This window comes from Leucoraja erinacea, chromosome 13 (genome assembly GCF_028641065.1).
Source record: "Leucoraja erinacea ecotype New England chromosome 13, Leri_hhj_1, whole genome shotgun sequence".
Taxonomy (NCBI): domain Eukaryota; kingdom Metazoa; phylum Chordata; class Chondrichthyes; order Rajiformes; family Rajidae; genus Leucoraja; species Leucoraja erinaceus.
The window spans coordinates 24,469,265-24,497,176 of record NC_073389.1 but is presented as its reverse complement, the minus strand read 5'-3'; the positions used below and the strand labels follow the sequence as shown (position 1 = coordinate 24,497,176).

At 43.6% G+C, this 27,912-nt stretch overlaps 1 protein-coding gene and 1 long non-coding RNA gene across 5 annotated transcripts in view; one reads left to right on the top strand and one right to left on the bottom strand.

Moving 5' to 3' along the window:
* LOC129702698 (uncharacterized) overlaps positions 1-1,672 on the bottom strand; it is a 29,907-nt gene extending 28,235 nt beyond the window's left edge. Inside the window, exon 1 of one of the 2 annotated variants that reach the window (XR_008724419.1) lies at positions 1,250-1,672. This is a non-coding gene — a long non-coding RNA (uncharacterized LOC129702698). The remainder of the gene's footprint in view (positions 1-1,249) is intronic. The other variant, XR_008724418.1, reaches the window with a different exon arrangement.
* bcor (BCL6 corepressor) overlaps positions 1-27,912 on the top strand; it is a 260,969-nt gene that overhangs the window by 37,878 nt on the left and 195,179 nt on the right. The window lies entirely within an intron of this gene.

Sequence of the window (27,912 nt, the reverse complement as noted above, 5' to 3'; positions counted from 1 at the left end):
CAGGTTCAGGAACAGACTCTTCCCCACAGCCATCAGGCTATTAAACACGACAAATAAGCTATGAGCTCTGAACTGCAAAATCTATATTACTAAAACTCTGTTCTTGACCGGTTTTGGCGATCTGTGCTGCGATTTCTGAGAGAATACCGCCACCTACGGCCATCATTTTTGGCCACCTCGCTCAGAGCCCCCCTCCGCCGTATGTGTGCCGAGGATTTTTCCCGTCGATGAAATATGACAGAGATATTAATGATTTTACAAAATTCTCCATTCTCTCTGCTGCCCCCGCTGGCAGCAGGGGGGAGGGACTATAAAACCAGGAAGTGGTGTGCCTCAATCAGTCTCTGCAAGTGGTGTGCCTCAATCAGAGCTCTGAATGACACTGACAAATGTCTACAGCACTGTGAGTACCCTTAATTTGGTTTGAAAATGAAAATATGGTTAGAGGTAAAAAAAGCACTGCCTGCAAATGGTTGTTTGGGTTTGGGTTGAAGTAAAAAGGCACTCTCTCTCTCCCCCCCCCCCCCCCCCCCCCCCTCCCTCCTCCTCCCTCTCCTCTCCCCCCCCCTCCCGCCCCCCCCTCCTCCTCCTCCTCCTCCTCCTCTCCCTCCCTCCTCCCCCCCCCTGCCCCCCCCCCCCCCCCCCCCTCCCCCCCCCCCCCCCTCTCCCCCCCCCCCCCATCCATCCCCTCCCTTTTCTCCCCCCTCCCATCCATCCCCACCCCTACCCCCTCCCCATCCCACCCCTACCACCTCTCTCTCCTCCCCCCCCCTCTCTCTCTCCCCCCTCCATTAGGGGGGGGGGGGGGGGGGGGTAGTTAGTGTGTGACGCTGCATGCTGCCTCCCCCTCACAACCGCACTTTGGGGGTACAGACCCAACGGGTCTGCACTTGGTCTAGTACTATATTATTATTTGTTATTTGCACTATATTTGTTATTTATTGAACTTTTACTTTTTTTCCCCCGTTATATACAATGTTTACATATTCACATATTCTGTTGTGCTGCAGCAAGTAAGAATTTCATTGTCCCGGGAACATCATATATCTATTAAAACTGTGTGGGGGTGTGTGTTGTTTTGTATGTGAAACGCATCTCCTCGAAAACCAGACGCAAAAACGCCGAGATTTTTACCATTTCGGTAGGGATTTAACACGAGTTCAGAAATCCACTCTTTGGTCAATTATTTCCCCAGATTTTGAATAAAATTGATCATAAACTCATTTTTTTTAATCTAAAAGGCGCTTACCAGCTGCTGACGTCACAATGCCCACATGCTGACCAATCCAGGCCCACCTGCGTCCTGGCCCCGCCCCGGCTGCTGTGGATTAAAGGCGCAGAAACATCAAGAAAGTTCTGCAGAACAAAGATTCTACAGCTGCGTTCTGCTGTAGCTTCTTTGTTCTACAGATCTCGGGGCAGCGACTCCTCACGCGCTGAATTTTTCCACGTAAGTTCCGCTGAACTTTCTCCTCACAGCCGGCGCAGCTCGCGAAGCCCTGTTCGCCCCTCCCATCCCCCGCGCGCTCATTCCAGCTGTGGGTTTCAGGAGAGTCAGAAGCCGGTGCTTCTTTGCTGTGAATGCTCGCTCCTGGGCGAACGCGTCTTGCCTTAGCGGCTTTAAAGGGCTGTTGTCAGCTGGTAGTTATCAACGGCTGCGGGCGTCGCGAGGCCGAGTTACGTCAAACCCCCCCCCCCCCTCTGTGAACGAGCAAGTTCTGCAGATCCGGAGGACAGGCGAGGTCCTGGGGAGGTGAAAAGGGGGAGTGGGGGGGATGGAGGGAGTAGGGAGGGGGAATGGGGGAGGTGAGGAGGGAGAGGAGTGGGGTGATAGGGAGTGGGAAATAGATGGACTGCCCCCACCCCTCCCCCCCCCCCCCTCCCCACTCTTCCCCCTCTCTCCCCTACCCCCCATCTCCCCTCCTGCCCTCCCCTACCCCCTTCCCTCCACCCCATCCCCCCCCCCCCTTCCTCTCCCCTCCCCCTCCCCCCCCCTCCCACCCCCCACCCTCCTCCCCCCCTCTCTCCCCTCTCCTCTCACCCCTCACCCCCTCCCCCTCTGTCTCTTCTCCCCCTTCTGTCTCTGCCCCTTTCTCTCTTGTCTCTCCCCATTCTCTATATCTGCTCTCATCTCTCTCTCTCTCCCCCCCCCCCCCCCCCCCTCTCTATGCATCAGTTGGTAGGGCGGTTATGGGGTAAAAGGAGCAAATTAATAATATTAATATAATATCAAGGGGGGTTGTTAGCGTGTGTGCGGGGGGTAGTTAGTGTGTGTGACGCCGCATGCCGTCCCACCCCCCTCCCCCGCAACCACACGTTGGGGGAGCAGACCCAACGGTCTGCACTTGGTCTAGTATCTAGTATAAAACACTCTTGAAGATCAGCAATGTGATTTGAGACTTCAGTTTAGTGAACAAACCAGATGCAAGATATCTTTCCATCCTGAAATGATCCGGTGTTAACCAACTGAACGATCTTGGGGTGTTTAAAAAAAAAGAAAAAAAAGTAGAATCGGTCTACAAATGACCAGAATTATTGATTTTGTGTAATCCATGGGGCACACTCCAGGCAGCGCTATTCCTCTATCACAGTTTCACGCTTACATTACCACATTAAACCTGCTTCCACTGGCTCACCGGATTTCGTAAATTGGCACATTTGTGCACTGGGAGATTAAAAAATAATAATTCTTCCTGCCTTAGAGGGGAAAATCACGGCTTCATTTCGTGAGTGCTGTTGCATTATTGAGCACTGCGTTCTTTCTCTCGTTCGACTGAAACATTTTAAATCTGCAGGTTAAAATGAAGTGGTGGAATGACAGCCACGATGTCTTTTGTAGTGAATATGGTTGGGTAATTTATCTCTCCAGTATCACTTGCCTCACCCCCACCTCTCTTCCTACTCTTTCCCCTACTATGGTTGGTCTGAAGAAGGGTCCTGACCCGAAACGTCGCCTACACAGATGCTGCCTGACCCACTGTGTCGTTGACCCCCATTGTGTCTTTTTATTTGTAAACCGGCGTCTGCAATTCCTTGTGCCTGCATATATTATACTGACGAATTTAACCCATCAAGGTGCTCCCAATCAAATGTACAATTTAATTTAGATTACATGAAGGAAACTGACGGACAGACGCGTGCCACGTTGATTATAGGATCAAAAGAAAAGAACTTGCATCATATGCGCTTTCGGACAACCTACCCAATATTTGCTTAATGTCCTTTACCATAAAAAACGTTTGATTTCTTCAGCGGCCGGTGGCATTTAAAGTTGTTGAACCTAATCCCGATGCCCTTGTGCTCCGTTGATGTGGAACCGTTATTACTTTAGGCGGAAGGAAGGTTTCACACAACTTGGGTCAAGAAACGAGATGACCATTTATTGATTTCGCCTGAAACCTTTAGGTCTGGATGGCAAACTACTCAGAAACAACGTCAGGTTAATTCAAAGGAAAATAGCTCCGAAGTCAAAATGTCTGCTTCTCAAAGGTCCAGCATTTCCCTTCTCTGACTGTCGTGTAGCGATGGGGGTTTTTAATGACGCCACTGTGTTTCAACACTGGTTAACATTTTTGGTGGTTCTTTTACAAGTATCCAAGCGGCCTATTTGAAAGACGACAGAACAAAACGCAATGCAGAGTCTAGGACTATCAAGCATCCTTATATAACGTTAATTTCAGCTGAGACCATTACTGCGAAAAACGATGCCAAACAAAACAATTGCAGCACACACTAAATCCACTGAATCTTAAAATCACATAAATTCACAATGAGTATCCTGAACACAATTGACAGAAAGTGGAGCGGGAGGAGCTTGGGGGTAGACGTTGGCGCGGGGGGTGGTGCGAGGAGGTTGGCTGATCAATTATTAGCGGATAGTATTGTAAATCGATGCACTGTAAAACGGAGTAAAATACAAACTGTCGTTGGATTTATGTGGGTCAGGCAGCATCTGTGGAGGGAAATGGACAGATGGTCCACCTTCAGACTAATGAAGGGTCCTGGCCCGGACCTGACACCTACTGTAAAACCGAACAAAGTACAATCACTGATAACTAGCTGTTCCGTCAAACTCTTAAGAGAGACTACACACAAGCAAGCTCCCTGGGACCACGTACTGGCGAATACTGTGCAACATTAACTTTCTACTATATGGTGTTTTTATGTTGAAAAACGTCTCGATGCATTTTAATACAGCGAATTCAAAGAAAATCGAGCACTCGGCCACACAGGTGGACGTTACAGGCAACCGGGGCTTGGTAGGTTTTAACTGTCGATTTAAATGTTATATGACAAATAGGGGCTATTTGGAATATGATTTTCAGAGTTTGGGAGCTTGGCAGCTGAATGCGTTAGCACCGATTGCGGATCAGCTAAATGGGGAGATGTCGGAGAGATCAATCAGAGCGCCCCACGGTGACCTCGAAGGGATTCTAGCCCAGAGAAATGGCGAGATCCTGGAGCGATTATGGAGAGAACTTTAACATCGAGCAAAAAACGATATGAAGTATTGCAGCGAGTCAGAAGACTTAAGGCGGAGAAGTCGCCAACACCCGATAGATTGCACTCGAGGGTTTTTGAGAAGAGATAGTGGAGCCATTGGTTAATATTTTTCATAATTTGCTAAACTCTTTAAGGGGTCCAGAAGATTGGAAAACTGTCAATGTGATGATCATGTTAAAAAAGAGAAAAGCAAAACGAGTCAAAAATCGGAGGAAACAGCAAATCATTTAAGAAACCTTAATATAATTAAGTCGACTTGAGAACGCCACAGTGGTGCAGTGGTAGAGTTGCTGCCTTACAGCACCAGAGACCCGGGTTCGATCTTGACTATGCGTGTTGTCTCTATGGAGTTTGTACATTCTCCCTGTGACCATGCAAGATATGGGGCTCGTCATTGAAAACTAAGGTGCACAGAAAATTGTTTTCATAGAAGGTGGTAATCTCTGGAATTCGCTGCCGCGGCAGAAGGTGAAAGTGGAGGTGATCTGGAGAAATAGCACAGAAAAGGAATTTACGACAGAGTATGGATTATCCATGGTCAAATTAAATGATAGGGAAGGTTTGAGGGATTGGTGGCCTACTCCTCCTATTTTCAGGTGCTCTATGCTAGACACGGCCTATTTTAGTTTTAGTCAGTTGCCAGGAAGAGGGAGAGAATCTCTGGCCAGAGAACAGAGCTAGTGATAGCAGGTAGTTCCTTATTTTAATTAGTTGTCACTTCAAAGGTTATTGCATAAAATAAAAATACATGGTGTAAGAAGTAACATGTTGGTGCGGTAGAAGGTCGTTTAGCTAGCAGGAAATAACAGTAGATATCAGTAGGTCTTTTACTGGTTGGGAAAATGTGATAACTGTTTGGCTGGGACCTCAACTTTTTACAATTTATATAAATGGATATGTTTGGTAGAAATTTGCTTGTGAATATGGATAGGTAGGGAAATAAGCTGTGAGGAGAACATAAAAACTTGCAAAAAGAAATGTATAGTTTAAATGTGTGAGCAAAGATCTGGCAAATGGATTGAAAATGGATGTGAAATTATGTGTTTTGGCAAGAAAAATAAAATAAATGTCTAAATGGTGAAAGATTGCAGAGTTTTGAGATGCTGAGTGATCTGGTTATACTGGTGTATGTTTCACAAATGCCATTCGGACACAGCCAATAATTAGGAAAGCTTTCAGAATGTTATAGTTCATTTACGAGGGGAGATTATGCTTCATTTATACAAGGCACTGGTGAGAGCGCATCTGGAATACTGTATAAATATTGGTCTCTTTACTTAAAGAAGGATGCTAATGTAGACAGGAGCCTGCAGGTGCTGCAAACTGGAACTACAAAAAAGGCTAAATGAACTCAGCAAGTTAAGCAGCATTTGTGCAGGCAAAGGAATGGTTGATGTTTCAGGTCAAGACCCTGCATTATAATGTAATGTATTGTAAACCATTCAAATAATGTTTGCGGCCTATACCTCTAACTGGCAGGGCAGACCATCTTATGAAGATTGAAACATATAAGATCCTTAAAATACTTGGTAGTGTGGTAGATATTATATAGGTTGTTTCTACAGAGAATGGGTACACAGACACATTTTAGCATTTCATATTATTTGAAATCTGGGAAATCAACATACAAATTTACAGTTGAGGATTGAAGTAGCTAACTTGGCCTCTTGAGCCTTTGCCATTCAATAAAATCATGGTTGATCTGATTGTAACCTCAACTGTGCATTCCCTTTGTTTATCAAGCGCCGAGCCACCTCTTCCTCAAAAAAGGCTTTGGGGTGTTAGGCGTTGAGTTATTCAGCACAGGATGTGCTGCATCTCTGCTGCTCTTGTAGGTATAGTATTTAATTGGACGATAGTTGTAAGTGGCTATAATGCTATTACATGTCAATGTTTGTGATTTAACTTGTAGATAGTCGCTGCTTGGCATTTCTTTTAGTACCAATTTTAAATATCACTTGTTAACCCAGGTCTGAATGATGTGTAGATCTTGCTGCATGTAGGTATGGACTGCTTTATTCTTGAGGAAATGGAGTTCAACATTGTGTTATCATCAAATAACATCCATACAACGAAGGATACATCTAACCATACAATGAAGGGAAGGATTAATCAACACTGAAGAAACTTCAGCAGATATTTTGTAGACTGAAAATGATTGATCTACAATGACCATACCATTTTATTTTGTGTGAAATATGTTCTGGCCACTGAAATATTTTCCCCATGATGCCCAATGATTTCTGTTAAACTAGGGTTCCATGTTGCCACATTCAGTCAAGTGCTGCCTTGAGGCCAAAGGCAGTTACAGTCACCTCACTTCTGGAACTCGGCTCTTTAGACAAGGGTTACAGACTTTACACTATCATGGCTGTTCTACATATTTGGGGTTTTACACTATCATGGACTAATATACTTAGAATAACTGATAATTGATCATAGATTTTTGTTGTTATAGAGTCTAATGTGCCTATAAAGCTGTAATAAGTAAGAATTGTATTGTTCCGATTCCTATCCCGTGCATAAACACTCCTGATGTGCTCTCGACAGTTTTCCACATTGCCCTATAGATACTGGTATTGTAACTGTACGGGAAAACTTGGATCATGATGCAGCTAGTTCCAAGTGACAAATCTTCAATATTAAAGTCAGGGTGTTGTCTGGTCCCATAGTCTTTTATGCACTCTGCCTTTTCTTTTTTATCAGGGAGCAGACATATTGGTAGGAAGGCAATTTATAACATCCTTTTGATACTTCTGGCTAAATGCGGGTGGAGAGGAATTGGAGCCTATGGCTTGAGCTGATGGGTGGGAGGAATAAATGTGATGCATTGTAGTGGGGGGAAAATGAGCAGGTGGGGGCAAGAAGAAAATAATCTGAGCCTTTGTCATGGGTCAGAAATGGGAGGAGTGGGAGAGATCAATCAGGTCAATGATCAGCTGAGGAACATGGATGGTGAATGAGGATTGCATATGAGGATTGAGCATAGTCTTTATTGGAGATTAAAATATCTTTTGAGGTCCTTAAGGGTGGTTGAGAGGTAGGAGTGTTGAGGGTCCAGGAGCAATTTGGGAGGTTTGGTCATAGGAATATCATCATGTTTGGATGTTAAACTGAATAATTCTAGCTAAGTATCGGACTTATTTGATAGTTGGTCCCCAATCAGCTTGGAGTGCATACTGATGGTCACCACCAGAACATCATTATCCAATGTACCACACAATGCACCAACAAACATTGCAAAGGAATGAGCTGATCAGTGGCCTGATTTTTCTGCCCCTATCCTTGACCCACGAAACAGGTTTGGATATCTTTTTCCAGCTACCACACCTTCCCCCACCCCTTACCTGCCCGAGGTACCGCCAATATGCAAATCACTTCTAGTCATGAGGATGACTTAACCCGGACATATCTGGCAGAATTTATGGAGTGATGTCAAATTACCTGGATGTGGTTGTTATCAAATTTCACTCCAGGGAAAACAATCAATTTTCAATTGCTTTATACTGAAGGGAAAAAAGTGTTGTGTGATTACATTTATTCTCACAACAGGGAAGATTCAATGTCTGTATTGCAGTAATATCTATATTACTCCTCCCACCTTAATGAAAAAGTTATTGCCTTGTTGACATTTTTTAATATAATACAAACGGTATGAATTTAGTACAATCTTGTCTGATAGTTTACTTTTGTATAACAATAAAATTAGGGCATGAGGCATATATGTTGCATACACAATGAGATGTGCATTTCAGTCAATAAACTTAACAAATTAAACCTAATCACTGGGTTTCTCCTTCTTTCTGGATATCCTCCCTGACCCAAAGTTTCTGACTGTTTAGAACCACTTGGACTCATTTTTGATCGAGTCAAGTCTTCCTTTTGACCTACATTCATAAATTCCAGTCCATCAGTCAATTTTGTTGGACTGTCAACCACACTTGAGCCTCCATTTTCAGGCTGGTTCAAACTCTCACTATCTTTTGTACCTTCTTGTACCATTTCTGGTTCATCCGTCGGTACTTGAGTGGTAACCAAATTATCTGACTCGTCTAATTGGTCTGGTTGTAAACCCATCTGTGCTTGCATTGGAATGACATGGTCAATGTGTACTTTTCTCACCTTTCCACTTCCAAATCTTGACCAAGTGGCCTGTACTTTCTCACTACTCTTCCAGGTAACCACTTTACCCACTTGCGGTGATGGTTTTTTTCACCTTTACCTTCTGATTCAACTCAACACTCCTTTCCTTTACTTTACTTCTGTCATGATATGCTTTTTGTTTCTCCTGTTCCTCTTCTACTGTTTGAGCCAAGTTTGGTTTCAACAGTGAAAACCTTGTTCTGGTTTTTTTTTTCAAGAACAGTTCAGCTGGTGTTTGACCAGAAGTGGTGTGAGGTGTGTTTGTTTATTAGCTCATTGCTGCAGATGGTGTATATGTCGAGAAGTTCTTCCTCTGCCTGTAATTGATCCACAGAATGCAGCTTACTTGTTGTTGAACCTATTTTCTGCTTAGCCTTGCGACAAGCCTTCGATAGATGTCCCATCTTGTGACACGAGTAACACCCTGCCTTGAAGAACGGACAAGACTGTGCTAAATGTGAGCACAAACGATAGCATGATTTTGCAGTAGTCTTGCTACCCTTCCATGGATAAGGATTCTCTGACGTCTTTGTCGACTTAGCCATCTTTGGTTTGCTGGTCTGCAGCATGTTCAACTCTTCTGCTGTTTCTCTAGAAGTTGTCCTGACTTCCCTAGAACCCCTCTCTGCCATATCCATTGACAAAGCAGTTTTACAAGCTGTTTCAAATGTCAGTTCATACACCATCATCAACTTACTTCGGATCCGCTCACTTCTCAATCCACACACAAAATGGTCTCTTAATGCCCAATCTTGGAAATTTCCAAAATTACAATGAATTGATAGCCACAATAAAATGACTAATGTTCTCCTCTGGAAGTTGGCATCTCGTTCCAAATCGAAAGCTTTCAGCTATTTCTATGGGCTTAGGATCATAATGTTCTGTTAATTTCTTAAGAATATCCTTCAAGGGCATGTCCTTTGGTTTGGCTGGAGCTAACAAATTCTTTACTGTATCATAAACATCGGGGCCCATTTCAGTGAGAAAAATTGCTCTTTTCCTAGCTTGAATTGCTTCATTCACGCCTTGATTCTGCATCAGAAGCTTCTACTTCAGTGATGTTATTTGCAGCAAAAAACATCTCTAAACGTTCGATGTATGCACTGAATGTTTCCCGGCTTTACTTGAACTCACCCAATCTTCCGATATATCCATTGGGCACCGCCATTTTAGATTTTTTTTAACAGTCTCACAGAATCCAAACTTTGATCAGATTTTCAGCTTTCCCTGACACCAAAGGTTATACAACCTTTTCCATGCCTACGTAGAATTCCTTATCTACACAAACAATTAAAGCTGGGGAATCCACGATCCCATCCTCGTCGCCAATTTGTAACATCTTGAGCTCAGACACAGAATACCAAGTTAACTCGCTGCTGACCGGAACTTCACTGCACAGCTGCTCTGTGGTTTATTCAATCACTCACAATCCTCCAACCAAAGGTGATGCTATTACACTTGTGGTCAAACGTGTTGGTCTGTAAGAACCTTTCCACGAGTGACAGATGGTGCGCCAATGTCCAGCTGACTGACACATTGTGTGGCATCTGCGCCAGGCCCATCCTTTGCAACACCGGGGACAGGTAGAACCTCACCAGGTACTGACACTTGGTGCCCACGTGCCTTGGCTCTGCGCTCCGCCTGATGCAGCTTCACACTAAGGTGGCCATCAGGGTGAGGACGATGTTGGGCACGCTTTAACCCCGTTGTCTGCCGACTTGTGCATTGTGGCCCGTCGTACCCGGTCAATCCTTGATCCCCAGATGAACTGGAAGGCAGCCCGGGTGATCCTTGTGGCGTAGGAGGGAGGGACAGGGCACACTTGCACTAAGTACAGCAGCCCCGAGAGCACCTCACAACTAATGAGCAAATTTTTCCCCGTTATAGAGAGGGAGCGTTGCTTCCACAGCTCCAGTTTCTTCCCCGCCTTGGCTATCCGCTCCAGCCAATTCTTGTCATAGGCCTTAGCCCCCCCCAAACCTGATCCCCAGTACCCTCAAGATGTCAAGCTTGATGGTGAAGGGGACGGAAGATCGGTCGGGCCAGTTGCTAAAGAGCATGGCCTCGCTCTTCCTGCGATTCACCCTGGCTCCTGTGGCTGACTGAAACTGGTCGCAGATGCTGATCAATCTGCGGACCGACCCTGGATCCGAGCAGAAGACAGCGACATTATCCATGTACAGGGAGGTTTTGACCTGAGTGCCCCCACTGCCTGGCAATGTCACTCCTCTTATACTCGTGTTCTTCCTGATGGACTCGGCAAAAGGTTCAATACAACAGACGAACAAGACAGGGGATAGAAGGCAACCCTGCCTGACTCCAGACCTGACGGGGAAGCTGTCTGATTCCCACCCATTGATTTGGACTGCACTACAGATATCGGTGTAGAGCAGTTGGATCCAATTTTGTATTCCCTCCCCAAAGCCCATTTTGGAGAGCACGTACCTCATGTACGTGCGATATCCTGTTGAAAGCCTTCTCCTGGTCCAAGCTGACTAGGCAGGCATTCACCCATCTGTCCTGCACATAAGCAATGGTATCTCTGAGCAGCACCAGGCTGTCTGAGATTTTCCTGCCAGGTACAACACAGGTTTGGTCCGGGTGGATCATCCGTCCCAGAGCAGACTTGACCCGGTTGGCGATGGCCTTAAACAGGATCTTGTAATCAACATTCAACAATGTGATGGGTCTCCAATTCCTTATATCCTTCATCTCCCCCTTCTGCTTGTAGATTAGGGTGATGCTGCTCTTCCTCATAGAGTCTGACATGCTGTGGGCTAGAAGCATGTTGTTGTACACTTCCAGCAGGTCCGCGTCCACCCAGTCCCACAGAGCCGAATACAACTCAACCGGTAAGCCATCGCTTCCGGGAGTTTTACTCGAGTCAAAGGAACGGATGGAGCCAGTCAGCTCCTCTAGGGTCAGTGGTTGGTCCAGACTCTCCCGCTTGCTGTCCTCCAAGGCCTCCGTGATAGAGGACAGGATGTTCTGAGAGGCGGTGCTGTCTGTGGCCTTTCTGTCATACAAATCCGTATAAAAGGATTTGCAGATCCTCAGCATGTCCATCTGAAAGGATGTTACGGAGCCGTCCTCCTCCCTCAGGCTGTTCATCACCAAGCTCCTCCTGAACCTAAGCACGTTTAATCCTGCTCCACGTGGCAGACCCTGGATCGGAAGATGATCTTGGAGGATTCGGAGGTAAAGAGCTGTGCTTGCCGGCCCTTCAACTCTCCCAAGATGAATCTGATATCGCCAGCGCTGCCTCTTCAAGACCAAAACTGAACCACCAGGATAAGCCTGAGACTTCCAGCAACTCCTCTTGAGGCAAGGGTGAACTGCATGAAGAAGTCTGAGATCACCACGCCTCCTCCATGACCAGGACTGAGTTGCTGGGACAAGCCCAAGATCGCTAGTGCCACCTCACATGAGCCCTGACAACAAGGGACTCAGCCACCATGTGGTCCTCGACTTTCTTGTCTCTAAATAAACCATATCACGTGAGTTTGCTCTACTGTGAGTATCAATTTGGTCACTGCAGAACCCAGCGTCTTCCTTGACGCCACATAACTCAATTATCATATAAACTTGTGATTATAGGTCATTGATAAATGCAAACTATGTATCAATAATATCTTTCAGACCAGCTTTGTCAAGTATTTTCATCAATGCTAGTAATGATGCAAGCAAATAACTGCACGATTTTGCATCACATGAATGAAGGCCTAAGTAATCATTATTTAACTGCTTTCATATTTTATAGTAATATTTTCACAAAAATAAAATGTGCTTCCATAGCCCTTGATCCAGATTTAATAGAATCTAAATGACATTTTTCAAAAGATATCTTGTTGTTAATTTTTCCTTTATTAACCTTCACATCATTGTCATTACTCATTGTAGAACTGAACCATCTGAGTTTTCTTTAGGTAGTTAATTCATCTCCATTCTTATTTTCTTTATGTTAAAAGTTTCATAGCCTATTCTATCAAGTAATTTCTACAACCGCTGGCTTTTTTTTCCTGCACAGATAATGAATTGTACAAAGAAAGTCCTGTTAAATCCATGTTTACGTGATAAAATGAAAAGTGCCATAGATGCTACACTGTACCAGAATATTAAATTCTTCTATTGATCTTAAATTTCTCAACTGTTACTCCACTGTGCATTCCAGGCTACAATTTTCAATCCTGTAAAATGAATGAACAGAAATATTATAGGATAACAAGCGAGGACAGAAAACCTTTGGAAATTTTTTCTGCAACTTGATATTAAATTATTTATTATAGGCAAAGGTATAGAATGCCATAGGCTATTTCAAAAATTAGTTGATTTTGCTGCTGCACTGAGGTTTTTGCAGTCCGTTTCTTTCAAGCATCTAAGATTTTGTTTTCAGTTGGAAGCTGCAGTTATGCTGCTTTTACTTCTGCACGTGTGAGCCCAGATGCTTGGTGTGTTACTTCACGATGTTTAACTGCAATGACATTGCTGCAAATTCCTGGCAATTTGTTCAATTCAGTAAGCTTAATGATATCAGAGACTAATGCAATGGGAAATAATACTGGCCAGCAGTAGCATTTTGGGGATGAATGAGAAGGCATAAAAAAAGGACGAAGCTCACCCATTCTTTGTTCTCCCCTCTTCCATCAGGCAAGAGGTATAGAAGTGTGAAATTTCATCCCCTCCAGATTGAGGGACAGTTGCTTCCCTGCTGTTATCAGGCAACTGAACCATCCTATCACCGATTTAGAGCAGTCCTGACATACCATCGACCTCAGTGGAGACCCTCTGATTATCTTTTATCAGACTTTATTGGACTTTATCTTGCACTAAACGTTATTCCCTTTATCGTGTATCTGTACATTGTACACGTGTTGATTGTAATCATGTATAGTCCCTCACTGACTGAATAACATGTTTTTCACTGTACCTCAGTAAATATGACAATAAACGAAACTAAACAATAATGCAACTTTTCAACTAATGCTGTCAAATGTGACTCAAATAGTAGTGTATTTGTCTTATTCTCAGAAACTTGCAGATTATGTCCCAATCCAAAAAAATCTAAGGTCTCACTCCAGTGCAGCATTGTCAGGGCACTTTCTTCAGGATGAGCCTTAAAACCAAAACCCAGTCCATTCTTTCCCATGGACATAAAATAAGCCCACTGGTACTATGCTGAAGAGTTGCAACATTAGCTATCACCATTACATCCCTAATATGTTATCAGGTTACAGATGACACAGAAATGGTGGGGTTGTGGATATTGGGGAAATTAGTCTCAGTGTACAGTAAGATATTGGATACAAGGAATTACAGATGCTGTTTTATCAAAAAAGGTACAGTGCTGGGTTAACTCAGCGGGTCAGGCAGCATCTCTGGAGAACATGGATAGGTGACGTTTTGGGTCGGGACCTTTCTTCAGTCTGATTGTAATAGACAAGGACAGAAAGCTGGAAGAGAAAAGGAGCAGGACAAAGCCTGGGTGGGAGGAAATGTAGTCCAGATAACTGTGGGAGTTTGTAGGTTTGTAGAAGACGTTTGTCCCCTGTGATTGAGACACAGAGATTAAAACAGGGGAGAGGTGTCATTGGGTAGGACAGGGACAACCCATAATTAGCAGGGACAGGTTGGACCAAAGTGCATATTTATGTGCTGTAATATTCTGTGACTTTAAATATTTAACTCTCACTCAATATTGCTGAAGCAAACAATCTAGATAGCATCATATTGCCGTTATGGGAGCCAACTGGGTAAAACTTGGCTGCCATGAAGGAACATACAGTGCCCTCCATAATGTTTGGGTCAAAGACCCATCATGTATTTATTTTGCCTCTGTACTTCACAAGTGAGATTTGTAATAGAAAAAATCACATGTGGTTAAAGTGCACATTGTCAGATTTGATTAAAGGCCATTTTTATAAATTTTGATTTCACCATGTAGAAATTACAGCAGTGTTTATACATAGTCCCCCCCCCCCCCATTTCAGGCCACCATAATGTTTGGGACACATGGCTTCACAGGCGTTTGTATTTGCTCGGGTGTGTTTAATTGCCTCCTTAATGCAGGTATAAGAGAGGTGTCAGCACCTTGTCTTTCCTCCAGTCATTCCATCGCCTTTGGAAACTCTTATTGCTGTTTATCTACATGAGGACCAAAGTTGTGCCAATGAAAGTCAAATAAGCCAGAGAAACAAGAATAAAATTGACAGAGACATCAGCCAAACCTTAGGCTTACCAAAATCAACTGTTTGGAACATCATTAAGAAGAAAGAGAGCACTGGTGAGCTTAATAATCGCAAAGGGACTGGCAAGCTAAGGAAAACCTCCACATCTGATAACAGAAGAATTCTCTCTATAATAAAAGAAAAATCCCCAAACACCTGTCCGACAGATCGAAACACTCTTCAGGAGTCAGGTGTGGATTTGTCAATGACCACTGTCCACAGAAGACTTCATGAACAGAAATACCTAGACTACACTGCAAGATGCAAACCACTGGTTAGCCGCAAAAATAGCATGGCCAGGTTGCAGTTTGACAAGAAGTACTTAAAAGAGCAACCACAGTTCTTGAAAAAAAGGTCTTATTAGATCTCTCAAAAGATTAACTTATATCAGAGTGATGGCAAGAGCAAAGTATGGAGGAGAGAAGGAACTGCCCAAGATCCAAAGGTGGGGGGTGTTATGGCCTGGGGATGTATGGCTGCTGAAGGTACTGGCTCACTTATTGTCATTGATGATATAACTGCTGATGGTAGTAGCATAATGAATTCTGAAGTGTATAGACACATCCTATCTGCTCAAATGCCTCAAAACACATTGGCCAGCAGTTCATACACGAAGACAATGATCCCAAACATACTGCTAAAGCAACAATGGAGTTTTTCAAAGCAAAAAAATTGTCAATTTTTGAGTGGCCATGTCAATCATCCGATCAGAAGCCCAATTGAGCATGCCTTTTATATGCTGAAGAGAAAATTGAAGGGGACTAGCCCCCAAAACAAGCATAAGCTAATGATGGTTGCAATACAGGCCTGGCAGAGCATCTCCAAAGAAGACACCCAGCAACTGGTGATGTCCGTAAATCGCAGAATTCAAGCAGTCATTGCATGCAAAGGATATGCAACAAAATACTAAACATTACTACTTTCATTTACATGACATTGCTGTTTCCCAAACCTTATGGTGCCCTGAATAGGGGGGACTATGTATAAACACTGCTGTAATTTCTACATGGTGAAACCAAAATGTATAAAAATGGCCTTTATAAAAATCTGACAATGTGCACTTTAACCACATGCGATTTTCTCTATTACTAATCTCAAATTGTGGAGTACAGAGGCAAATAAATAAATGATGAGTCTTTGTCCCAAACATTATGGAGGGCACTGTATAACAAATGGTCAAATCACTACTGTCTGTTTTATTCAACCAAGATTCAATTTGACCTCTCCCTTTCTCAAAGTCAAATGTTCAAAATCCCTAATGCTAAAACCCTAAATTTATTTTACATAGATCCAACACCAGAATAACAGACTCCACTTTTGCAGTGACGTTTCTTTCTTTATCCAGATCAGTTAACTTGTACACAGTGTACCACAGTGGCTTTACCAATTACTATCAAATTAGGGATGTTTTATACTGTGGATTCATCCAGTCTGAACTAGTTCAAAGGAGCCCCAATCGGCCAAATAATCTAGAATTGGAGAAGATTCTCATCTCATCATCTTGAGCTGGCTATCCCCAGATTGCAGAACTATTTTAACAATTCTGCCATTCAGATTCCCTCTCAAGCACATTTTTATGTTATTATGTCAGAAATCACCATTTAAAGCTGAACAAAGGTTGTGTGTAATAACAGCAAATCATTTTTAGTTGTAGAATCATAGAAAATGTATGACACAGAAGGAGGCCATTCTGCCATTCTGTTCAGAACTGATGGTATTACATTATTTTATTTCACTTCTCTTGAGAAGAGTTACTTATTCATGAGGTTCAATCACAATCAGATATATAATTCAAATGGCCATTTTTTCAACCAGCTTCTGTGCCAAGAATATTACTGCCAACACCAGTCTGGAAACCATAGGAGCACAAAAGTGTACGAGAAATCAGTCTGAAGAAGGGTCTCGACCCGAAACATCGCCTATTCCTTCGCTCCATTGATGCTACCTAACCCGCTGAGTTTCTCCAGCATTTTTGTCTACCTGAGAAATAAAAAGTTGTATGATTCCTTAAGCATATTTCACCTTTGAACAAGATTACAGATGAACCTCCATCTGATTTTTCCAAATAATTCTTAAATGTCTAAATATGTTTGCAAATCAGTTGTATTCACGATCAACAAATAAACACCCACATGTCTCTGGGATAAAGAGGTCTGAAAAATATGCAAGGCACTAAGTAAAACATTTTTTTCCCCTCATTTCAGTCCTAAATGTCTGACACCTTGTCCTGAGACTATGGCCGTACTTTGAGATTCTTTAGCCTGTTGATATAGCCTCCCAGCATCTATTCTGTTCTCTGTGTGAGGATCTATTTGCTATCCAAAATGATAGTTCAGGAATAAGAACCCTCGGTCAAACTGATGACGTGAAGTTAGCTGTAACATTCACAATAATGGAAAATGTACCTAGCGTATCACAGAAGTGTCATTAAAAAGTATGGAGTACAACAGAAGCGGAGGATGAGCCATCTTGGGGAACGGCTGCTAACCAGCAGCCGTCCGTTTAATCCATTTATTTTCAGTTTTTAGTAAGTCTGGTTTCTCGTTTGTAGGAGAAATAGACTTCTTAATGTGGGGGGAAGGAGGTAATCTTACTTCTAGGTCCCTACCTGGTCGGTGAGGCAGCTTTTTCTCCGGGCTGCCCGTCGACCAGTCCTCGTGGCCTTCCAGCGGGCTTGGAGCGCCGTTTCCTGGCGGGGACCGCCCAGCACCTCGGCTTCGTTGGCGGCACAGCGGTGGAGCGCTATCGTGGAGCGGAGCGGGCGATGCCTTGCCTGGGTCGCCGCGCTGGAGCTCCGGTGAGCTCTGACCGCCGTGATCAACACCTCCGGGCTGCGGGTCTACGGAGCGGGCGGCGCGAACTTTAACATCGGGAGCCTGGGAGCTCCAACCCGGTGCGTCCCTGTCGGCTTCGGAAGCCGACAATCCCCAGCTAGGAAGCGGCTGTTCCAGGTGGCCCAGCCGCTGAGAGGACTCTCCCGACGCCGGGGCAACACCACTAGGCCAGAACGGCCAGGAATATCAGGCCTCCAATAGCGGTGGCCTCAATAGGCCTGTCTTTTGGGAGAACTGGGGTTGGGGACTGGACTTTGTGCCTTCCCCCACAGTGGTAACCACTGTGGGGGGATGATTTTTCTGTGTGTAGTTACTATGTTAGTCTGTGTCCAAGATGGCTGTCGGAAGGGAGAGTGGACACTGGCGCGCTTTAGTTGCCGCTGCTCTCTCTTCACATTGTGTTTTTTGATTTTTTTGATTTTGTGTCTTTGGAGCGATTTCTATCTTTAATTTGTATATTGATGATGTCCTTATTATTTATTTTTCTCCGACTATATGTTTTTTTGCCTTCTGTTAATCTTTGTAAGGTGTCCTTGAGATTTGAAAGGCGTCTGAAAATAAAATGTATTATTATTATTATTAATTATTAATCTTAATTACAATAGCACTTCCCAATCCCAAGTAGGAGTCAAGAGTTACTACTGATGCACTGTTATGCACCTGGAACAGAACAATTAAATTCTTGCTACAGTTTTACAGCCACATTAATGCATCAACACAACAAGTAAATATATAATAAACAATAAGGGAATAACATATCAGTTATTCTAGTTAACAGGATCATAATCGTGCAAACTGAAGTATGAGGTGCAACCTTATACAAAGTCTTTAGTAATTTGGTGCTGAGGTAGGGTTATGCTTAGGGTTGCATAGGGCAGATGAAGAGCCTGATAGTTGCTGGGAAGAAGCTGTGTGTTAACCTGGAGGTAATGATTCTCAGCCCGCTGCATCTTCCCAATAGTAGCAGTGAGATGAGAGCAGGCCCAGGAAGTTGTGGTTCTTTAATTGCCTTCTTGGAATGCTATTTATTGTCATTCAAACCTAGGTTTGAACAAAATTACATTTACTAGTATTTTACATTACAAAAAAACCCAAGACCCACACTTAACACAGTTTACATAAACATCCATCACAGTGAGTCTCCAACACCTCCTCACTGTGATGGAAGGCAAAGTCTTATCTCTCCCCTTTGTTCTTCGTTCCAGCAGTCCAACTCCCTAATCCCTAATGCTAAAACCCTAAATTTATTTTACATGGATTCAACACCAGAATAACAGACTCTACTTTTGCAGTGACGTTTCTTTCTTTATCCAGATCAGTTAACTTGTACACAGTGTACCACAGTGACTTTACCAATTACTATCAAATTTGGGATGTTTTATACTGTGGATTAATCCAGTCTGAACTAGTTCAAAAGAGCCCCAATCGGCCAAATAATCTAGAATTAGAGAAGATTCTCATCATCTTGAACTGGCTATCCCCAGATTGCAGAACTATGTTAACAATTCTGCCATTCAGATTCCCTCCCAAGCACATTATGGGCTCCACCCTTCCTTGATCATCTGTTGTGGGCCCTGCTTTGTTCTGGCCTTTTCTCACCTCCAGTTCCCTTCCCTCTACTTCCAGTCTGAAGAAGGGTCTCGACCCAAAACTTCACCCACCCTTTCTTTTCAGAGATGCTGCCTCACCCACTGAGTTACTCCAGTACTTCATGTCAATCAACAACTGAATAATTACTGAGTAGTCAGAAAAATGAGCATTTGCAGATAAATAAAATCAGCTGATTTAGCGTGCATTTGCTGGAATTCCTTTCACCATGTGTTATCTTATTTGCATGTCAATATTATTAAGTATGATTTTATCACAGCAGCAGTGCTATATTTCACAATATGAAGAAGCTTCTTAATGTGTGACTTCTTCTCTGAAATGTTTTGTTCTAATAGACAATAGATATTAGGTGGAGGAGTAGGCCATTTCGCCCTTCGAGCCAGCACCGCCATTCATGGCTGATCATCCCCAGTCAGTATCACGTCTGCCTTCTCCCCATATCCCCTGACTCTGCTATCTTTAAGAGCCCTATCTAGCTCTCTCTTGAAAGTATCCAGAGAACCGGCCTCCACTGCCCTCTGAGGCAGAGAATTCCACAGACTCACAACTCTGTGTGAAAAAATATTTCCTCATCTCTGTCCTAAATGGCTTGCCCCTTATTCTTAAACTTACCCTGGTTCTGGATTCTCCCTACATCGGGAACATGTTTCATGCCTCTAGCGTGTCCAAACCCTTAATAATCTTATATGTTTCAATAAGATCCCCTCATTCTTCTAAATTCCAGAGTATACAAGCCCAGCCGCTCCATTCTCTCAGCATATGAAGGTCTCGCCATCCTAGGAATTAATCTTGTAAACCGACGCTGCACTCTCTCAATAGCAAGAATGTCCTTCCTCAAATTAGGGGACCAAAACTGCACACAATACTCCAGGTGTGGTCTCACTAGGGCCCTGTACAACTGCAGAAGGACCTATTTGCTCCTATACTCAACTCCTTTTGTTATGAAGGCCAACATGCCATTTGCTTTCTTCACCGCCTGCTGTACCTGCATGCTTACTTTCATTGACTGATGAACAAGGACCCCCAGATCCTGTTGTACTTCCCCTTTTCCCAACTTGACATCATTTAGATAATAATCTGCCTTCCTGATTTTGCTACCAAAGTGGATAACCTCACATTTATCCGCATTAAACTAGATACATTTGTCATGTGGAACAAATCAAATGGGTTCTTGTTTTATCTGCCTGCTCCTATGTTAGTTACATTACCCAACGATTGGTATATGATGTGGGTGATCACTCAGAAAAATTCTGCTTTGGTAATCCCAAATTTGATAATCATAAGGAGGTGGCAGCCACCATTTTAAACTCAGTTTGGACAATTGTAATTTGAACTACCCAATGTTGGTTTTGGTTGGATAGCTTTCTTATTTGATATTGGTATTGGTTTATTCGTGTCAGATGTACCATGATACAGTGAAAAACTGTGTATGGTATGCAGTTAAATCATACTATACGAGCCTTGCACAAGCACAATAGATAGTGCAAAGAGAAAATTTCAAGAACACAGAATATAGTGTTACAGCTTTTTAGCGTTACAGTTATAGAAGGAAAAAGGCAAAGGACTGCAATGTGGTGGGTTGGAAGGTCAAGATTATACTGTTGCTTATGGGAGAACTGTTCAGTAGTCTGATAACAGCGGGGAGGAAGCTGTTCCTGAATCTGGTGGTACATGTTTTCAAGCTTTTGTTTGATGAGAGCGGGGAGAAGAGGAAATGATGGGGTGAGAAAAGTCCACGATTATGTTGGCTGATTTCCCAAGGCAGCATGAAGTGTAGATGGAGTCAAAGGTGGGGAGACTGCTTTGTGTGATGGACTGGGCTATATCCACAACTCTTTGGAATGGCTTGCAGTCTTGGGTAGAACTGTTACCAAACCAAGTTGTTGATGCATCCCGTTGGGCATCTGCAGTGCATATTTCTTTTTTTTTGGTATGGTTTTCTCTTTATTAGTGTATATATTGGAGATGGAGGGGTGGAGGGACAACAGCAGGGACACTGAACTCATAGAGAATTAGTGTCAAGCTACACAGGGATTCTGGGCTTAAAGTTACTTTTCAGACTCTAAAAGCAGCTCTTAAAAAGATATTTTGTAGACTTCCTTACAAAAAAAAGACAGAAAGATCAGGGAGGCAGAAGATTTGCAAGTTGAACAATGGCTCTGTAAACTTTGGTGATCCGACTACTATTGAGCTTTCATGGGTTTCTTAAAATAAATGCACTATATTTTGTTTTGCTATCGACAAAGTTTTGTTTTATTGGAAAGTTAGAAATGACAGAATTCCAAAATGAGTATAGGTAATGATTGCTGTAGAACATCAATAAACATTTTAACAGCTCACACATAATTATGAAAGTAAGCATGTAGGTATTTCTGGGAATAATACAGAAGGTGCAGGATCAATTTATTCCAAAGAGGAAGAAAGATTCCAGGGGGAGTAAGGGACTACCGTGGCTGACAAGGGATGTCAGGGACAGTATAAAGATAAAAGAGAAGTATAACGTGGCAAAGATGAGCTGGATGCAAGAAGATTGGGTAATGTTTAAAGAGCAACAGAAGATAACTAAAAAGGTAATACAGGGAGAAAAGATGAGGTACGAAAGCAAGCTAGCCGAGAATATAAAGGAGAATAGTAAAAGCTTCCTTAGGTATGTGAAGAGGAAAACATTAGTTAAGCCCAAAGTTGGAACATTGAAGACTGAAAAAGGTGAATTTATTATGGGGAACAAAGAAATGGCAGATGAGTTGAACAGGTACTTTAGATCCATCTTCACTAAGGAGGACACAAACAATCTTCCTGGTGTACTAGTGGCCAGAGGAGCTGGGGTAACGGAGGAACTGAAGGAAATCCACATTCGGCATGAAATGGTGTTGGTTAGACTGATGGGACTGAAGGCTGATAAATGCCCAGGTGGTCTGCATCCCAGGGTACTTAAGGAAGTGGCTCTAGAAATTGTGGACACATTGGTGATCATTTCCCAATGTTCTATAGATTCAGGATCAGTTCCTGTGGATTGGAGGGTAGCTAATGTTATCCCACTTTTTAAGAAAGGTGGGAGAGAGAAAACAGGGAATTATAGACCAGTTAGCCTGACATCGGTGGTGGGGAAGATGCTGGAGTCAATCATAAAAGATGAAATAGCGGCACATTTGGATAGCAGTAACAGGATCGGTCCGAGTCACCATGGATTTACGAAGGGGAAATCATGCTTGACTAATCTTCTGGAATTTTTTGAGGATGTAACTAGGAAAATGGACAAGGGAGAGCCAGCGGATGTAGTGTCCCTGGACTTTCAGAAAGCATTTGATAAGGTCCCACATAGGAGATTAGTGGGCAAAATTAGGGGACATGGTATTGGGGGTGATTTCACTATACCTTGGTACACACGAGTCAATAATAAACTAAACTAAACTAAATTAAACTAAACCAAACTTCCTTTATTCTGAATAAGGTGCAGGAGAAAGATAAAGCCTGCAGCACAGGTGGTCTGGAATCAGTTTAGTTTATTGTCACGTGTACCGAGGTACAGTGAAAAGCTTTTCTGTGTTAACCAGTCATCAGGAATACAATACACTAGGCTAAGTTCACACAGGAGGCTTGGTCCCCCAACGCAATATGCCACCATTCATCCATAGCCCCCAACAGCTAATTTCCCGCCTCCTCTCCCCTCCCGACCCCCCTCTATCCTCCATCTCCCCCACTCCTCACCCCCTATCCCCCCTACTATCCCTCCTCACCTCCCCTACTGCCCTCCTCTCCCTCTATTCCCCCTCCTACCCATTCTCCCTCCTCACCAGAGAGAATTACCATGGATCAATTTACAGTGTATAGATACGTGGTGGGAATAACATTTAGTGCAAGGTCAAGCCAGCAAAGTCCGATCAAGGATAATCTGAGGGTCATCAAAGAGGTAGATGGTAGTTCAGCACTGCTCTCTGATTGTGGTAGGATGATTCAGTTGCCTGATAACAACTAAATAATCAATAAAGAAATTACTCTTAAAGGACCTAAAGTTAGCAGTTTGTTTTAAAGTGCAGAAAATGTGACCTTTGATTGAAATACCACATTGGATGATTGAGTTGGAAAGGGGAACATGGTTTGAGAGAAAATATTTAAAGCATTGCACACCTCTTTGAATGTATTTGTGCAAAACCTGCAAAGCATACTTCTCTTTTCTTTTATGGAAGTAACATGTATGGAACAAAAAGTGCTCAGGCTTTGAGTTCAAACCCACCTATTGCTTTTTGGGTTTCTTAACAAGGTCAGTAATTGTCGTGGCAGAGGCATTGGCGTGAAAAGATCTGTTGCTTTCGTCTCCACTCCGACCCCATGTTTGCATGCTCCACCTCTACTGTTTGGTTTCCTTTTAACCGAGGAACATATTTTCCTTGTTCAGTAAAAGGGAAGTGGTATGGAATTTAATTGCTCAAATCCTTTCATAGTTTATTAAAATGTCTGCAGGAAACGAAAAGAACACACAGGAAGAATGCACTGACAGCCAAAAAAAGCAATGTTCTCAACAAGTGCAACTAAAGAATGGGAAGAATTTAACTAGATGTACAAACTGTATCAATCTTATTTAATAAACATGGATGTTTGGTTTGAGCAGCCAGTACCCAACATCCCTTTGCATCTATGTTTTAAAAGAAAGATGGCGTACTTGGCATATGAGTATGCTAAAACAGGCCCTTCACCCATGGAGTCTGTGGCAATTATCAGGAGATCATATCATATTTGCTCAATGGGTGATTTAAATGCTGTGTGCTGATAGCAGAGGTTTATTTTTCAATCCAATTCTGCTGTGTGAATATGGTACATGAGGGCTCACAGCCAGTCTTCTGAAGGAAGAGCCTATTCCAAGACTGTACTGCTTGCAATACATGAAAAAAAAGGCTTCTGAATTTATACCAGCTTGATTAAATTTATTGTTCAAGAAGGAACTGCAGATGCTGGAAAATCGAAGGTACACAAAAGTGCTGGAGAAACTAAGCGGGTGCAGCAACATCTATGGAGCGAAGGAAATAGGTAACATTTCGGGCTGAAACCCTTCTTCAGATTGATAGGGGGAGAAGGAAGGAGAAAGGAGGAGGAGGAGCCCGAGGGCTGAGGGATGGCAGGAGACAGCTCGAGGGCTAAGGAAGGGGAGGAGACAGCAAGGGCTAACAAAATTGGGAGAATTCAATGTTCATGCCCATCGGATGCAGGCTCCCCAAGCGCAATATGGGGTGCTGTTCCTCCAATTTCCTGTGTTGCTCACTCTGGCAATGGAGGAGACCCAGGACAGAGAGGTCGGATTGGGAATGGGAGGGGGAGTTGCAGTGCTGAGCCACCGGGAGGTCAGGTAGGTTCTTGCGGACTGAGCGGAGGTGTTTGGCGAAACGATCGCCCAACCTCCGCTTAGTCTCACCAATATAGATCAGCTGACATCTAGAGTAGCGGATGCAGTAGATGAGGTTGGAGGAGACACAGGTGAACCTCTGTCGCACCTGGAACGACTGCTTGGGTCCTTGAATGGAGTCGAGGGGGGAGGTAAATGAACAGGTGTTGCATTTCTTGCGGTTGCAACGGAAAGTGCCCGGGGAGGAGGTGGTACGGGAGGGAAGGGAAGAATTGACAAGGGAGTTGCGGAGGGAGCGGTCTTTGCGGAAGGCAGACATTGAGGGAGATGGGAAGATGTGGCGAGTGGTGGGGTCACGTTGGAGGTGGCGAAAATGACGTAGGATTATTTGTTGTATGTGACGGCTGGTGGGGTGAAAGGTGAGGACTAGGGGGACTGCCCTTGTTGCGAGTGCGGGGATGGGGAGAGAGAGCAGTGTTGCGGGGTATTGAAGAGACCCTGGTGCGAGCCTCATCTATTTGTATTAAATGTATTGCTCCCTCAAAAGGTTCTCTTGTAACAATCTCTCTCATAATTTTGGCACATTGATGGCATTAAAATATAGATTATTTGCTGTTTTATTGGTGATAACCACGATCAAGTAAGATTAGATATGTGACTTTTGCTCACTGGTCATTTCAGGGATTTAGACAGGTATAGTGAATCTTGCAGTGCATCTACAGGAAGGAAGTTTACCTGTTGACTTAAGTGATATTTTACTCATAATCAACAACATCAAGAACAGATTGACTAATTCAAAACATTGAAAGGGTCTACAAGAACAAGTCGTGTATTATGATCTGCGCAAGTAAGGTGAGGTATAGGTACAATGAAAATCTTGCTTGCAGCGGCATCACAGCCACATAGACTCAGACAACACAAAACATAAATTGTACGTAAATTATGGATACAGGGGGAAAAAAATAAAAAGACTGCAAAAGAAAAAGATTAGTGCAAAAAACGCAATTGGAAAACAAGTCCATGGTGGTGCAAGATATAGTCCGTAGTGTTCCGTTGCTGAGGTAGGATTAGGGTTGTGCAGGATAGTTCAAGAACATTATAGTTGTAAGAAATAGCAGTTTCTAAACACGGTAGCGTGAGTCTTCCACCTTCTGTACCTTCTGCTCTACAGTAGTAGTGAGAGGAGGGCATGGCCTGGACAGTGGAGATCCTTAATAATCGATGTTGTTGCCTTGAGTGCCTCATGCTATTGGATGGTACTTATTGAGACAGGACACCATACTCTTCTTGGTATAGTATAATCAAAACATCAACACAAGGGCGATACAATGCCATGGCAATAGAGCTGCTGCGTCACAGCACCAGAGACTCGGGTTCAATCCTGACTATGGGTGCTTTCAACGGTGGGGAGGGCTGTGACGATGATGAAACGGGCTGGTCCTCCATTCTCTACAGCCTCTTGCATTCTATGCATTTTAATTACTCTACCAGGCCATGATACAATCAGTCAGGATCCTTGCTACAGCGCATCTTAAGAAATTTGATACACCGAGTCTTTTTAAACTTCTCGGAAGGTAGATACACTTGTGTGCCACCTTTGTGATTCCATCCATATGCTGGACCCAAGACTTGTCAGCCGAGATTTTAATGCCTATAAATTTGAAGCTGCCAACTCTCTCCCCAACTGACCCACCAATGAAAACTGGCACATGGTCTCCCTACCTTTCCTTTCACAAGTGCATGGTTATTTTCTTGGTTTTGTTGAGCGAGAGGTTGTTGTTGCAACACCACACAACCAGGAGTTCTATATCACTGACACATCACCATTTGTAATTTGGCATATAAAGAAAGAAGAATGGGGCTAAGTACAAGGGTGCACCTGAGTTGTTGATCAGTGAGGAGGAGATATTCATGGTCATAGAGTGATACAATGTGGAAACAGGCCTTTCGGCCCAATTTGCCCACACCGCCAACGATGTCCCAGCCAGACTAGTCCCACCTGCCTGCGCTTGGTCCATGGCCCTCCAAACTTGTCCTATCCATGTACCTGGCTAACTGTTTCTTAAACATTGGGATGGTCCCAGCCTCAACTACCTCTTCTGGCAGCTTGTTCCATACGTCCTCTATGTCCTCTGGTCCTCGATTCCCCTACTCTTCGCAAGAGATTCTGTGCATCTACCAGATCTATTCCTCTCGTGTTGTTACCTATTCTCACTGTTTGAGGTCTGCCGATGAGGTAAAAAGTCAAGGATTCAGTTTCCAAGGGACAGACAGAGACCTGGTTTGATGGGGATGATTGCATTATCTGTTGAGCTGTAGTCGATGAACAGTAGCCTGATGTATGTGTTTCTGTTATTTGGATGCTCCAGAGCAGAGTGGAGAGGTAGTGAGATAGGATCTGCTATAGACATGTGGTAGGAATAGCCATGTTGAAACTCATTTCTGAGGCAGGTGTTGATTTGTGCCATAATCAACTTCTCGAAGCACTTCATTATAATGAATGCAAGTGCTACTGGGTGGTAGTTATTGAAGCAGGACACCGGACTCTTGGTATAGTATAATCAAAGCATCAACACAAGGGTTGTATAGTGACCCAGCAATAGAGCTGCTGCCTCAGCACCAGAGACCCAAGTTTGATCCTGACTATGGGTGTGAAGTTTGTAAGTTCTCCCTGTGACCATATGGGTTTTCTCTTGATATTCAGGTTGCCACCCACATTTCAAAGACATGTAGGCTTGTAGTTTAATTGGCTTCTGTAAATTGCAGGATTCTGTAATATGTGGGATGTAGAACTAGTGTATAGGGTGATGGTCAGCGTGGACTCAATGGGCCGAAGGGCCTGTTCCCAAGCTGTTTCTCTTAACTAAGAAACCCTTGTTCCAAACTATCCCAGCACCATCCTCAACACATTCTCTGCTACATTGGTGATGTAGCCTCATGCACCTGTACTACAGAACTTGTTGATTACATCAACATTGCTACTAATTTCCACCCTACCCTCAAATTCACTTGGACTATCGCTGACACCTCTCTGCCTTTTCTCAATCTCTCTGTCTTCATTCCAAGGCTGACATCTTCTACCAATCCACCTCCTCCCACAACTACTTTGACTACACCACCTCCCACCATGCCTCTTGCAAGAATGCCATCCCTTACTCTCAGTAACTCCATTCCTCCTGCACCTGATCCCAAGATGAGGCTTTCCACTCAAGGACATCCTCTTTCTTCAGTAAATATCCATTCACCCCTGCTGATGTGGATG